We start from the raw sequence: 12,932 nt of genomic DNA on the forward strand, positions 1-12,932 counted from the left end.
GGCCCGGATCTCCTCTCCCTCTTCAGGACCCTCAGAGCCCTTGTGGCCCGGCAAGGCCACCTCCTCTGGCTCCACCGCCCCTCCTTCCTTCTGGGCCTGCCGCACGCCTCAGTCTGAGCTGTTTCCTGAGTCACACAATGTCCTGGACACCCTACTGATGGGGGGGTTGTGTATGTGAAGGAACACCAAGGGAGGGTGAGGGGGGGGGCCTCTGTCTGCTGACAGCCCCTGAGAAGAGGACAGTGTGGCTGGCGGACAGGTGAGAGGAGGAGGAGGAACCGGTCTGCTCCTAGGGCCCAGGGCAGGGGTGGGGGTGCCCTGTCTTTTTAATTGTCGGTCCGGTTTCTCATTTACAGGACTGGGAGCTGCCACTGTGTCCCAGGAAGGGCAGGATGTGGAGACAGAGGTGTTGGGACGAGGTGAGAATGATTGACTTCTGGTATGGGCACACCCACTTCTCAAAGGACCAGCAACTTGTCATGAATTAAAACGGGTCATTTTGGCAGAGGGAACCCAGGGGACTTCCAGGCCTTCCCTTGACCCCTTCTGGGGTATTGTTTTTAAAAAGGTGTTTTGAGACAGGATCTCACTGTGCGTGTAGTCCCAGCTGGCCTAGAACTTGTGGGAATCCTTCTGTGTCTGCCTCCCGGGTGCTGGGGTCATAGGCACGTGACTCCATGCCTGAATGTCTTTCTGGGGAATGGAGCCAATGCTGAGCCCACACCCCAGTGGAGATGGGACCCAGGGCTTCTGTGTTCCACACAAATGCTCCATCAGTGAGTCACACCCGTAGCCTGCCGGGCTGCTTTAGTACAGAGTGGGGGGACATCTTGGCCTTCCTTCAGAGAAGAATGTAAAATATCGTCATTACCAATAACAAATGGACACTGTGTATTTCACCCACCTCTGCCTTCTTCCCTGACAAAGGATGCTGGGATACGGTCAGGATGTCAGTCAAGACATAAAAGTTAAAAAATAAAAAACAACAACAACAACACAAAAGAAAATTTGTTGCCTTGAAAAGTTCATTTTGTCTCCTTTTATTTTTATAAAAAAACTCCAAAAACAAAACACCAAAAAACCTTTGGACAAGGTCTCAATCTGTATGTAGCCCAGGCTGGCCTGGAACACATCATGTGGTGGAGGCTAGCCTCAAACTCACAAGTCTCCCTGCCTCAGCCTCTTAAATGCTGTAAGGCCTGCTTCATTCTGTCTTCCTGAGGAGGTGGTACAGCCCTGGGGTCAGTCATGGGTGGAGTTCCTCTAGTAACACTAGTAACACTGGGAACCGGGCCCAGGGTGGTGGAGTGTCTGCAGGAGCTGGTCACTCAGCTTTGAGAAATCCTGGATGCTGGCTGCAGTACGGATCACCTGCCCTGCTGGGAACACTGCCCCAGTGTGCCCCCACCCCCTGCCAGGGTAGCCCGGACCGGCCTTGAACTTGCTATGTAGGTGAGGGTGACCTTGAGCTCCTGGTCCTCTTGCTTCTGTCTCCTAATTGCTAGGATCATAGGTGTGCACTGATGTCCCCGTTTACACTGCTGGAGGAGATCAGACCCTGAGTTTTGTGTACACTTGGCCAGCACCCTGTCCACCGAGCCACATCCATAGCTCTATATTGGCATTTTAGCCAGTTATCTGGTTTTGTGGATTGTTCTAAAATTTGAGTATACCTGGTGTTTAAGGTGTTTTTTTTTTGGGGGGGGGGGTTGCTCAGTATTGAGCCTAGGGTCTCATATGTGATAAGCATGTGCCCACTACTCAGTTCCATTGCACCCCCAGTCCCCATCACCATTCTTAAATGATGGCCCAGGGTTCTACCATATGAGCCCTAAGTCACTTCAAATAGTGTTCTATGGAGACGTGGCAAGGAGTGTCTCAGCTTTTAAAACACCGTCAACTATTTTACAGTAAATGTTCTAGAGCTCATGTACGCGTGGCTGCCTGCTTTCTTAGGCTAGCTGTTAGAAGTGAAACTCCTGAGCCACGGTAGCCACGGAATCAAGCTGTGGTCGTTAAAGCCTGGCTATCGCCCTCTAGCTGCCGGTGCAGGACTCGTCCAGCGGCGTCTGTGCGTCTTACTCTCACGGGCCCTGGGTAATTCCTCTTCTCACCACAATAGCTCACTGTGCTTTAAAACTGCGTTTGTGCCAAGTGTGGCGTCAGGCACCACCCGGAGTCCCAGCATTTGGGCGGTTAAGGCAGGAGAACTGGAGTTTAGGGCCAGTGTGGGAAGACTCGATCTCTAAACAGACAGTTTTTTTTTTTTTTTTCAAACAGACAACCCCCACCACATTTGTTGTGAGAGTTAACGTTATTTTCACATGTGTGATGGCTTCCGTGTTTCTTCTGTGCATTTCCTGTCTGTGCTTTCAGCCCATTGTCCTATCGATGTGTCATTTTCCCATAACCTTTCCTACTTGAGGAGATCTGGGAAGATCCAGGGTCCGAAGTCCCCGCCTTTCCTCCTCTGGTTTGCCGATGGGGCGTCTGGTGTGATGAGCTGCAAAGGGAAACTAGGAGGAGATATCTGGTTTCTGGCGGGACTGCAGAGGCCTGGTGGGAAAAGGACCGGCCTCGCTGCCAGCTTCACAGTGCTTAGAAAGGAGCCGGGGGCACCGGCTGGAGCTTGTGAGAAAAGGAGAAATGGTAATGGAGACAGGGAAGTGGCGAGGCAGAAGGGGAACCAAGAGTGTGTGGGTGCAGGGCAGTGTGGGGGCTGCTCAGGCTGTCTCGCTTTATCGGGCTCAGGGTTCCTGTGCTGCTCCTGGGTCCCTGAGAACCTCTCACTTCTCGGACCTTACTTCACCTAGCGCCTCCTTCTGTTTCCCGGTGGCTTCCCAGGCGCTGACCCAGATGCCTGGGGAGCATCATGACTGTAGGGAGGGTGACATGCTAGCGGACAGCGGTGTAAAGCCACCTCCTCCTCCGCCGCCGCCATCAGACTATTGACTGCTCTTTCATTGTGTAACCCTGGAGAAGGATAACTGTCAATCACTCACACTTCAGCTACAGGAACTTTCCACGTTAAGAAGGGCAGCGCTCGTGTGGGCGTTTCCTGCCAGGAGGACCTTCCCAGGAGTTTGGATCCTTCTCTAAAAGGTCCCTTGCTGCCTCCGGGATCCAAAACCAGAAGTCCTCACCGATGCTTCCCATCCCTTAGTTAGTTTGTTTTTCCTTATTATGATTATTTTTAACCACCTAACTCTCAGGTTATACAATTTATTTTATCTTCCTTGTGATCTAGTTGGGAGGTCCACAATCAGCAAAGTCTCCAAGAATTGGGGTCTGAAGGACTGAAAAATAGAATTGTAAAACCCAGCTCTGGGGCTGGAGAGTGGGCGGTGGTGACTCACAACTTTAATCCCAGCGCTTGGGAGGCAGAGGCAGGTGGATCTCTGTGAGTTTGAGGCCAGATTGAGTTCCAGGACAGCCAAGCCAGAGCTATACAGAGGGACCTTCTCTCGAAAAACAAACAAACAAACACAAAAAGAAAGGAAGAAAGAAAGAAAGAACGGAAGAAAGAAAGAGCACTGGCTGCTCTTTCCGAGGACCTGGGTTTGTTCCCAGTGTCTGTCCTGTGGCTTGCAACAGCCTTTAACTCCAACTTCAGGGGATCAAACTCTCTCTGCTGACCTCTGTAGACACCTGCACACACACACACACACACACACACACACACACACACACACACACACACCCTCCCCAAATATTTAAATATAAATCCTATAACCAACAAACTAACCTGATTCTATTGGGAGGAAGAGGGAAGACCAGGGTCCTTTTTAGATGTGGTATTTGGTACCAGTAAGAATTTCTGTCTAGTTAGCTTGCTTTTGAGCTTGACCATGTTCTCCTGCGTGAAGCAGCATGTTCTATTGCGTGAAGCAGGACCCCCTGAGCACACGCTACTCCATGAAATACCCACAGGAAGGCAGCATCCGCTTCACTCGTGGTGAGACGTGGATTCCAGAGATGCTGATTCCCTTCCTCTCCTTTTTCCTTATGACAATGACACTGGCTCTTTTTGTGACAGTCCTGCACATCTCCAAACCCATCCCCACTTTTCCAACTATTTTCTTTCTGCTGTTCAGATCAAGTTGGCTTGTGTCTTTAGGGTCACTTTATAATCGTTATCCTGCTGTGGAGCCAACCTATGGGGTTTTACATTTTGGTTATTGCATTTTTTTAAAAGATTTATTTATTTATTTATTATGTATACAGCATATGGGACTGCAGGCCAGAAGAGGGCACCAGATCTCATTACAGATGGTTGTGAGCCACCATGTGGTTGCTGGGAATTGAACTCAGGACCTTTGGAAGAGCAGTCAGTGCTCTTAACCTCTGAGCCATCTCTCCAGCCCCGGTTATTGCATTTTTTAAAGATCCAAACTCCAGTCCTCATTATTGAACAGGAAGTCTTAACTGCTGAGCCATCTCTCTACCCTCTTTTTTTTTGGACAGGGTCTCCTGTAGCCCAGGCTGGCCTCAAATTTCCTATGTAGTGGAGCATGGATTTGAACTTGTGATCCTCCTGACTCTGATTCAGCCTCTCAAGTTAGCATTACATTGTAAGCCTAACCCCCCACTTTGGGCCTCTTGAGATGGAGGTTCCTTCCCACCAAAGCAAGTTTGGTGATGCTCTCTGACCACCCCCAAGGCTCCCTCCTGTGTCCCCGGAATTCTACTGAAGTATTTTTCAATGCATCAAACACTATCGGGGCTCTTCAGAAAAGTCCATTCAGTTTTTCCGGAAGCAGAAAAGGAAGTGGCACCAAACAAAAGCTGGCCTTTCCGTTCCCTTTCCCCCAGGGCCCAGGAGCTGGCTCAGCTCCCCCTACCGCCCAGTGACCCTTTCTGTCCTGGGAATGGGAGTGTTTCCTGTCGGTGATGACCTTGAAGGGTGCTTGCAGACTGAGGAACCTAAGCTTTGAATTTTAATTTATCTGAGGCAGGGTCTCTTGTATTCCATCTCAAACTTGCTAAATACCTGAGGGTGACCTTGAACTAACCTGCCTCTGCCTCCCAATCCCTGGGACTCCAGGTCTGCACCATGGTGCCTGGGTTGTGAGGTAATGAGATCAAATCTAAGTCTTTGTATCCATAAGGCAAGCCTTCTAACTGAGCTACGTTTCCACGTTTCCAGCCCATTCTTTCTTTCTTTCTTTCTTTCTTTCTTTCTTTCTTTCTTTCTTTCTTTCTTTCTTTCTTTCTTTCTTTCTTTCTTTGTTTTTCTGAGACAGTTTCTCTTTGTAGTCCTGGCTGTCGTGGAACTCACTTTGTAGACCAGGCTAGCCTTGAACTCATAGACCCACCTGCCTCTGCCTCCTCAGTGCTGGGATTAAAGGTGTGTGCCACCACTGCCCAGCCACATTATTATTTTTTTTAATTTACTTTTATGTGTATGGGTGTTTGCCTGCCTGTATGTCTGTGTACCACTTGAATGCCTAGTACCCAAAGAGGCCAGGAGAGGGCATCACATCCCCTGAAGCTGAAGTCATAGATGGTTATGAGTCACCATGTGGGTTCTGGGAACGGAACCTACGTACTTTGAAGAGCAGCCAACGCTCTGAGCCATCTCTCCAACCCCCTTTAATTTACTTTTGAGACAGGATTTCACGTAGCTCAGGCTGGCCTGGAACTCACCGTGTAGTCTAGGGTGATGCTGTATTTCAGACCCTCTGTCTCCTACTTCCCAAGTCCTGGTACCACAGGTGTGTAATGCCATCCCTGGTTTATGCGGTGCTAAGGTTTGAACCTAGGATCTTGTGCTTGTGAGGCAAGCCCTCTCTACCTCTGCCTTTGTTTGTTCGTTTGAGTGCTGGGAGTAGAATCTAGGGCACTGCCCATAGCGAAGTGCTCTACCTCTGAGTTACATCTCCTCCTCAGTTTCCTTTAATTTAAATGGATTTGAGGAGAATCATCAGGTTAGAGGCTACTGTACTGCACAGCTCAGTGCCATCTCTTCCCTTGGGACAGTGTGGCTTGTGGTGGCCTGTCTTGTTACACACGGAGTCTAACTTATACCTATCTTTCTGGACCGCTGCAGGTTTGTGCATCCGAAGAGACCAGATTAACGGCCGGGGAGATGGCTCAGTGGTTAAGAGCACTGGCTGCTCTTGCAGAGAACTCTGGTTTGGTTCCCAGCACCCACATGGCAGTTCTCAATCACCTGTAACTCCAGTTCCAGGGGATGTGACGCCCTCTTCTGGCAACTATGGACACTGCATGCACGTGGTGGTACATGTACATGTAGGTACTCAGACATACACATAAAAAATAAAACTACGCTGGGCGGTGGTGGCGCACGCCTTTAATCCCAGCACTCGGGAGGCAGAGCCAGGCGGATCTCTGTGAGTTCGAGGCCAGCCTGGACTACCAAGTGAGTTCCAGGAGAAGCGCAAAGCTACACAGAGAAACCCTGTCTCGAAAAACCAGAAAAAAAAAAAAAACTACGTCTTTGGAAAAGAGAAAGAACGAATTAGGCAGTACAAGATACACTGCTGGCTTTGCCTTTAATAATGGTAAAATTAGATGCACACCAAAGAATTATTTTAAAATGAATGACATAATGTCAGTAGGTAATTAATTTGGAGGAAACGTATCTATTTTATATTACCTTCTATTCTCTCAGTTGTGCAGACGTCTTGGGGGTGAAATGGGCTGTGAGTGGGAAAAGTTTAAGAGTCTCTGGGTTCTTCTTTCAGCCGCACCCAGTGGCTTCATCTTTAGGGAAGAGATAACGTGCTGGTGTAGAGGACTCTGGAGAGTTATACAGGAGTCTCCCACACAGTGAGTAATCAAGAAACGGCAGTCTTCGTAACGACTGGAGTTGCCTTTTTTTTTTTTAAAGATTTATTTATTTACTTTGTATACAGCATGTATGACCAGAAGAGGGTACCAGATCTCATTACAGATGGTTGTGAGCCACCATGTGGTTGCTGGGAATTGAACTCAGGACCTCTGGAAGAACAGTCCGTGCTCTTAACCTCTGAGCCATCTCTCCAGCCCCTGGAGTTGCCTTTTTTATTAACAGACATGAGCCATATTCCCTTCCTGAGTTCCTGAGTGACCTTCTCCTCCTCAGAGAGCCTTTATGTGGCCTGTCTCTCCACAGTCTGATTCCTTACAGAGGACCCACCCACATCTCACATGAGGTATCTGCTCTTTGTCCAGAGTCTGCTCTGGCCCCATGGAGGCTGAGAAGTGGCCGCCAGAGGACAGTGGCTCTGGAGCTGACCTCACGGTGCTGGTCCCTCACGACGGTGAGAACTGAAGAATGGTGGGTACGTGGGGACTCTGCCTTCCTACCTCAGCTCTCAACTGGTCAGAGACTCAATTGACCAGAGCAGCAAAAGCCGGTGTCCCTCAGGTGACCCAGATCCCCTTAAAGTGCAGACTTGGGAGGCTCAAAGCTGCCAGGAAGGATTACACTTTGTCTTAAACCATCACCCAACAGCGAAGCCCCGTCTGCCTTATACTGGCACCGACTCAGAGGGGTTCTCTTTATAAATACAAGTCAGAACCAGGCGGTGGTGGCGCACGCCTTTAATCCCAGCACTCAGGAGGCAGAGGCAGGCGGATCTCTGTGAGTTTGAGGCCAGCCTGGTCTGTAGAGTGAGTTCCAGGACAGCCAGAGATGTGACGCAGAAAAACCTTGTCTCAAAAAAAAAAAAAAAAAAAAAAAAAAAAAAGCAACTCAGAACACCTCCCAAAGGCCCAAGATCATTCCTTTGACACGTAGTCATCACGAAGGACAGCCTCTGTGTCCTGCTCTTGGGAGAACAGGATGCTAACGTCAGCTCGCGCTGCTGGCCCCGGGCACTTCTACACTGTCAACCCTTTCTGCGTCTCACTCAGACCCCGCCCCCCCTCTCCCGGAACCTCCGCGAGAGTTTGTTGTTTTTCTCTTTCTAACCAGGTGCCCGAGAGAAGCAACGTAAGGAAGAAAGACTTAATTTCAGCTCAAGTCTGAGGGGATTAAAGTCTTGTCAGGTGTGGTTCACATCCCACCCGCAGTCGGGAAGCCAGGTGCATGCTGGGGCTCAGCTCGCTTCTTCCCATTTTATTCTCCTAGGGACCCTCGCCGTGGGAGGGGGTGACCACACTCAGGGTGGCTCTTTCCTTCTCAGTTACATAATCCTTGGGAACAGACTCTCCCAGGGGTGTGTCTCCTCCGCCATTTGCCACCCAGTCAGTCAATAATGGAGACCGGCCATCATACCCTGCATATTCCATGTCCTCTGCACACAGAGGAACCAAGCTCAGCTTACATTCCTCGGCCGGCCAGAAGTTACTGAAGAGAGTTGACTTCCATCACACTAGCTAAAATCGAGTGTGGCATTATCTTTGACAACATGGGTCTTTTCTGGAAAGTCGGTCCTAGGAGGAGGGGATGGTTAAGGGAAACACCCTGTTCCTCAGAGCTGGGATCCAGAAAGGATGGAGTGTGCCCTTAAGCAGATTGTGCCCACACCCCAAGTCATTGAGCGAGCCAGTCCCTTTGATTGTCACGCTATTTGGCTTTGGCAGAGGAGGTGGGGACAGCCTGGGATAGGGAGTATGTGCTTGGTAAAGGGTTGAGGGAAATGGATGAGCTAGTCCCTAGGGGTACTTGGTGAGTGTCGATTACTGTCCTACGAGACCCCTGGCTGGGAAGCTTTTGGGGTTACCACTTTCCCAGGAAGATTTGTCACACCCTAAGAATAGACTTGAACAGTTTTTGTTGGATACACAAGGTCCAATAAAGGTTAATTTTGAAATCTTCTATTTTAAATTTAGAAATAATTGCATAAATAGGCAAAAGTTGAAGATATTCAGATGAGTTATTTATTTTTTATGGAAAGAAAATAGTTGTGCTGCCATCTAATATGAGGAAGGAATTAAAATATATGACACATTGTAAGTCTAAAACATTTATAAGCATATATGAATTTGTCAGCATGATTAGCAGGATGAATAAAACAAACAAAAACACTTGGCTTTCAGTAAACGTCTTCAAGCTTCATCTCCCAGGGACCCAGAGGGCTTGGTTATCTGCATTTCTTGACGGTCGTTCTACCATTCTGTTGAACCTTTCCAAGCACTTGCTGAGTGTAGGGGGCCGTTGAACCAGAGAGCTCCCTGCCTCTGGAGGAAGCGAGCCCTTGGCAGCCAACGCCATGGCTCAGGGAGGCAGAGTGGGTTTGGGTCAGGAGGCTGGGGGTTAAGACCGGAAGGGTGTGAGTGGGAGGTAATAGAGCTGAAGTGTGACATGGGTGTGATCGGTGGAGGGCCTGTCCAGGACCTGCTGTGGGGAAAGAAGCAGACTCTGAGGGTTGAGAGGACTGGTGGTGTGAGGTGTGTGGGCGGGTCCAGGCTGCAGTGTGCCATGAAGACTGACACCCCAAGGTGATGGGCCCTGCAGCTGGCTGACTGGGCTGTCCCATCTCTTCACGGCCTACTCTCCTTGGCATGTTTGGTCTGTGGCTGGTGCTGATGGTGAGGTTGGGAGTGCGTTCATGGTTTCTCATAGCCTTGGGTTAGCCTGCCCTCTTGTGTCCTCAGAGCCCAGCTGTGAGAATCTGCTAGAAAGGATCTCTGGTCACCAATGTCACTTCCTCCAACGTTCCCAACCACAGTGGGAGAGACAGTTATAACAGATCCAAATAGGCTTCTCCTTGGACCCATGACCGGGTCACACCACTGCCATTTCTCAGCAAAGTGCCTATCAGGGAAATCAGTGGTCAACTACAGCAGAGAACTGGCTACTCTGTCACATTCTGGCCACAAGGGGGCAGCAGAGGCTAAGGTAATGCGGTTGAGACTTCCTGAGTGGCATATATAGAAAATATACAGTGTAGCAAGAGTTTTCCTGCCTGGCCCACAGTCAGGACAAATCTCTGTCACCAGCCAGTCCCACAGTCGCTCAAACCCAACCAAGTAAACACAGAGACTTATATTGCTTACAAACTGTATGGCCACGGCAGGCTTCTTGTTAACTGTTCTTACAGCTTAAATTAATCCATTTCTATAAATCTATACCTTGCCATGTGGCTCATGGCTTACCATCATCTTCACATGCTGTTTCTCATCGTGGTGGTTGGCAGTGTCTCTCTCCTCAGCCTTCCACTTCCCAGCTTTATTCTCCTTCTTGTCCTGCCTATACTTCCTGCCTGGCCACTGGCCAATCAGTGATTTATTTATTGACCAATCAGCAACACACTTGACATACAGATCATCTCACAGCAATACAGAATAAAAACAAACCTATATACAGATGTATTTTTATTTTACTTATGTGTATGTGTGTATATATCGCTGTGATGTGCCTCGTGTGTGCAGTTTCCAGCCGAGGCTCCCAGAGAGCACAAGATGCCTGGGGCTGGAGTTACAGGTGGTTGAAAACACCCAATGAGGGTGCTGGGAACTGAACTTGGATCCTCTGCAAGAGCATCCCTAACAGCTGAGCCATCTCTCCAGCACCTGACCTAGCATTTCATACACCCTCGGGGTAGCCTATTGAGGGATCCTGAAGGCTCTGGTCCTACTCTGAGATGCTATGTTCTTCAAGCCCTCTAAATGCCTTTTACCACTAAGATGTTTAGAACTCCCAGCTCACAAATATGGACCACAGCATGGAGATTATACAAAAGAAATACAGAGACATGCAAAAAAGGGAGAATAAGGCTCTTAAGTAGAAGTTCTAATGTACCTCCAGCTCTCCTCCACCTCCTAAATCAGTGGAGCACTCCCCAAATGGATGTCCCAGTCTGGTGGTCCCCTGTTGAGTTCACCTGGCTTTAGGGGCAGACTCAACTCTGTTTGTCTCTGTATCCGATGGTCATGGGTATGTTTCTATCCATTGCTAAGTCTCCAAATATCATAGTCTTACACCAAAAAACCGTTGGAATGAAGGAGAAGGTGTTCAGAATAAAGTGCCTGTGAACATGTGCCTAGGGATTTGTCTGTGATCGCTTCTTCAGGGAGGCTCTGTGGTAGGAGAGACTCATGCTGTCCAGCATGCCAGGATGGTCAGAAAATCCCTCCCTGGCTGCACAGGGCCTTAGACTCACTGTAGCTGAGGATGACCTGAATTCACCTCTTCATCCTTCTGTGTCTACACCCGAGTCCTGGGGATTATAGCTACACCACACCTGGCCTTTGCTCTGGGCTTCAGCTGCAGCAATTCCTGCACTTGAGGGCTTTGAGATGCTCGGCTTTCAGCAGGAGTGTTTGATTGGCAGAAGCAGCAGGTAACATGCTGGTGTTAAACCCTGAGATGGGCTCTGGGTGTTTGGATCCTCAGCTCCAACCATTGTGAGTGTCACATTGTCACACATGGCAGGTGTTGCAGCTCTCAGGCCTAGAGTGCCAGGACCCCTGACTGTTTGAGAAAGATTTATTTTGTTTTATTTTAAATTATGTATATATGTTTGTGCCTATGTGTGTGTATGTGCATGTGTGAGTGCAGGTACACATGGAGGCCAAAAGAGGGAGCTAGATGCCCAGGACCTGGAGTAGTGGTCAGTTACAGAGTTGGGGGTTCTCTGCAAGAGCAGTGGGACTCTTAACCTCTGAACTGTCTCTCCAGCCCCAGCAGCCTTGACTCTAGAAGCTTGGTGGCTCCCAGATCTCATCTGGTGACTGGGGTCTGCAGATTCTCCTTGTTGGCTCTCAAGTCCGTCTGTCTGTCTTCTGCCCCAGCTTTCTGTCCACTCTCACCATCTCTCCACTCTAGCTGTCCCTCAGTGTCTCTGCCCCCTGTGGTTTCTGCTCAGGCCTCTCTCCTTAGTTCCCCTGGTTACTTCTGCTGCTGTTGGTGTTCCTGCCATCACACCAATGCCGTCCTTGCCACAGCCGCCTCACTGCTGTTTCCACTGTCTCCTCTTCGTGTTACAAAGGACAGTGTGGAAAGAGTCGAGAAGGACCACTTGAGAGAAGTCTTTTACCTCCCAATTCAAAAATTATTTATGGGGCTGAAGTGATGGCTCACTGGTTAAGAGTGCCTGCGGCTCTTGCAGAGGACCAGGATTCACCTCTTAGCACCCACAGAGCTGCTCAGGTTTTCAGTTTCTGACTTTGCGGCAACCAGGCACACAGGAGGCACACATGCATGAACACAGGAAAATGTGCATACACACAGAATGAAAATAAACATTCAAAACATTCTTTATCTAATAGTGTGTGTGTGTGCATGAGTGTGAGTAGGCAAATGAGAACCAGTGTGTCCATGTCATGGCTCACACACAGAAGTCATAGGATGGTGGAGGAGTCAGTTGTAGGCGGAAATATCTGTATCCAGTCAGCAACTCTCAAATACCTGGTAGCCACTTTCCAAATAATTGACTCGGAGACTTAATATTACTTATGAATGCTTGGCCGGTCGCTCAGGCTTCTTACTGACTAGCTCTTATATTTATTTTAACACATAATTGTTATCTATGTTTAGCTACATGGCTTGGTACCTTTTCTCAATCTGACATTCTCATCTTACTTCCTCTGTGTCTGGCTAGTGACTCATTAACTCTGCCCTTCCTCTTCCCATTATTCTCCAGATCTGCTCACTCTGTCTTTACTTCCTGCCTGGCTGCTAGCCACTTAGTATTTTATTAAACCAATTCGAGTGAAAAATCTTTACAGTTTACAAGAGCATTATCCCACAGCAGTCAATTCTCTCTTTCTACCTCTATCTGGATTCAGCGATCAAACTCAGGTTGTCAGGCTTGGTGGCCAGTGCTTTCATAGTCTGCTTAATCACATTGCCACTCACTTCTTTTGTTGTTCCCTTCCTTCCTTCCTTCCTTCCTTCCTTCCTTCCTTCCTTTCTTTCTTTCTTTCTTTCTTTCTTTCTTTCTTTCTTTCTTTCTTTCTCTTTTTTCACTTTTTTTTTTTTTTCCTATCGAGCTGGCCTGGAACTCAATATTTAGACCAGGCTGGACTAAAAACAGACA

This window comes from Peromyscus eremicus, chromosome 16_21 (genome assembly GCF_949786415.1).
Source record: "Peromyscus eremicus chromosome 16_21, PerEre_H2_v1, whole genome shotgun sequence".
Classification (NCBI taxonomy): domain Eukaryota; kingdom Metazoa; phylum Chordata; class Mammalia; order Rodentia; family Cricetidae; genus Peromyscus; species Peromyscus eremicus.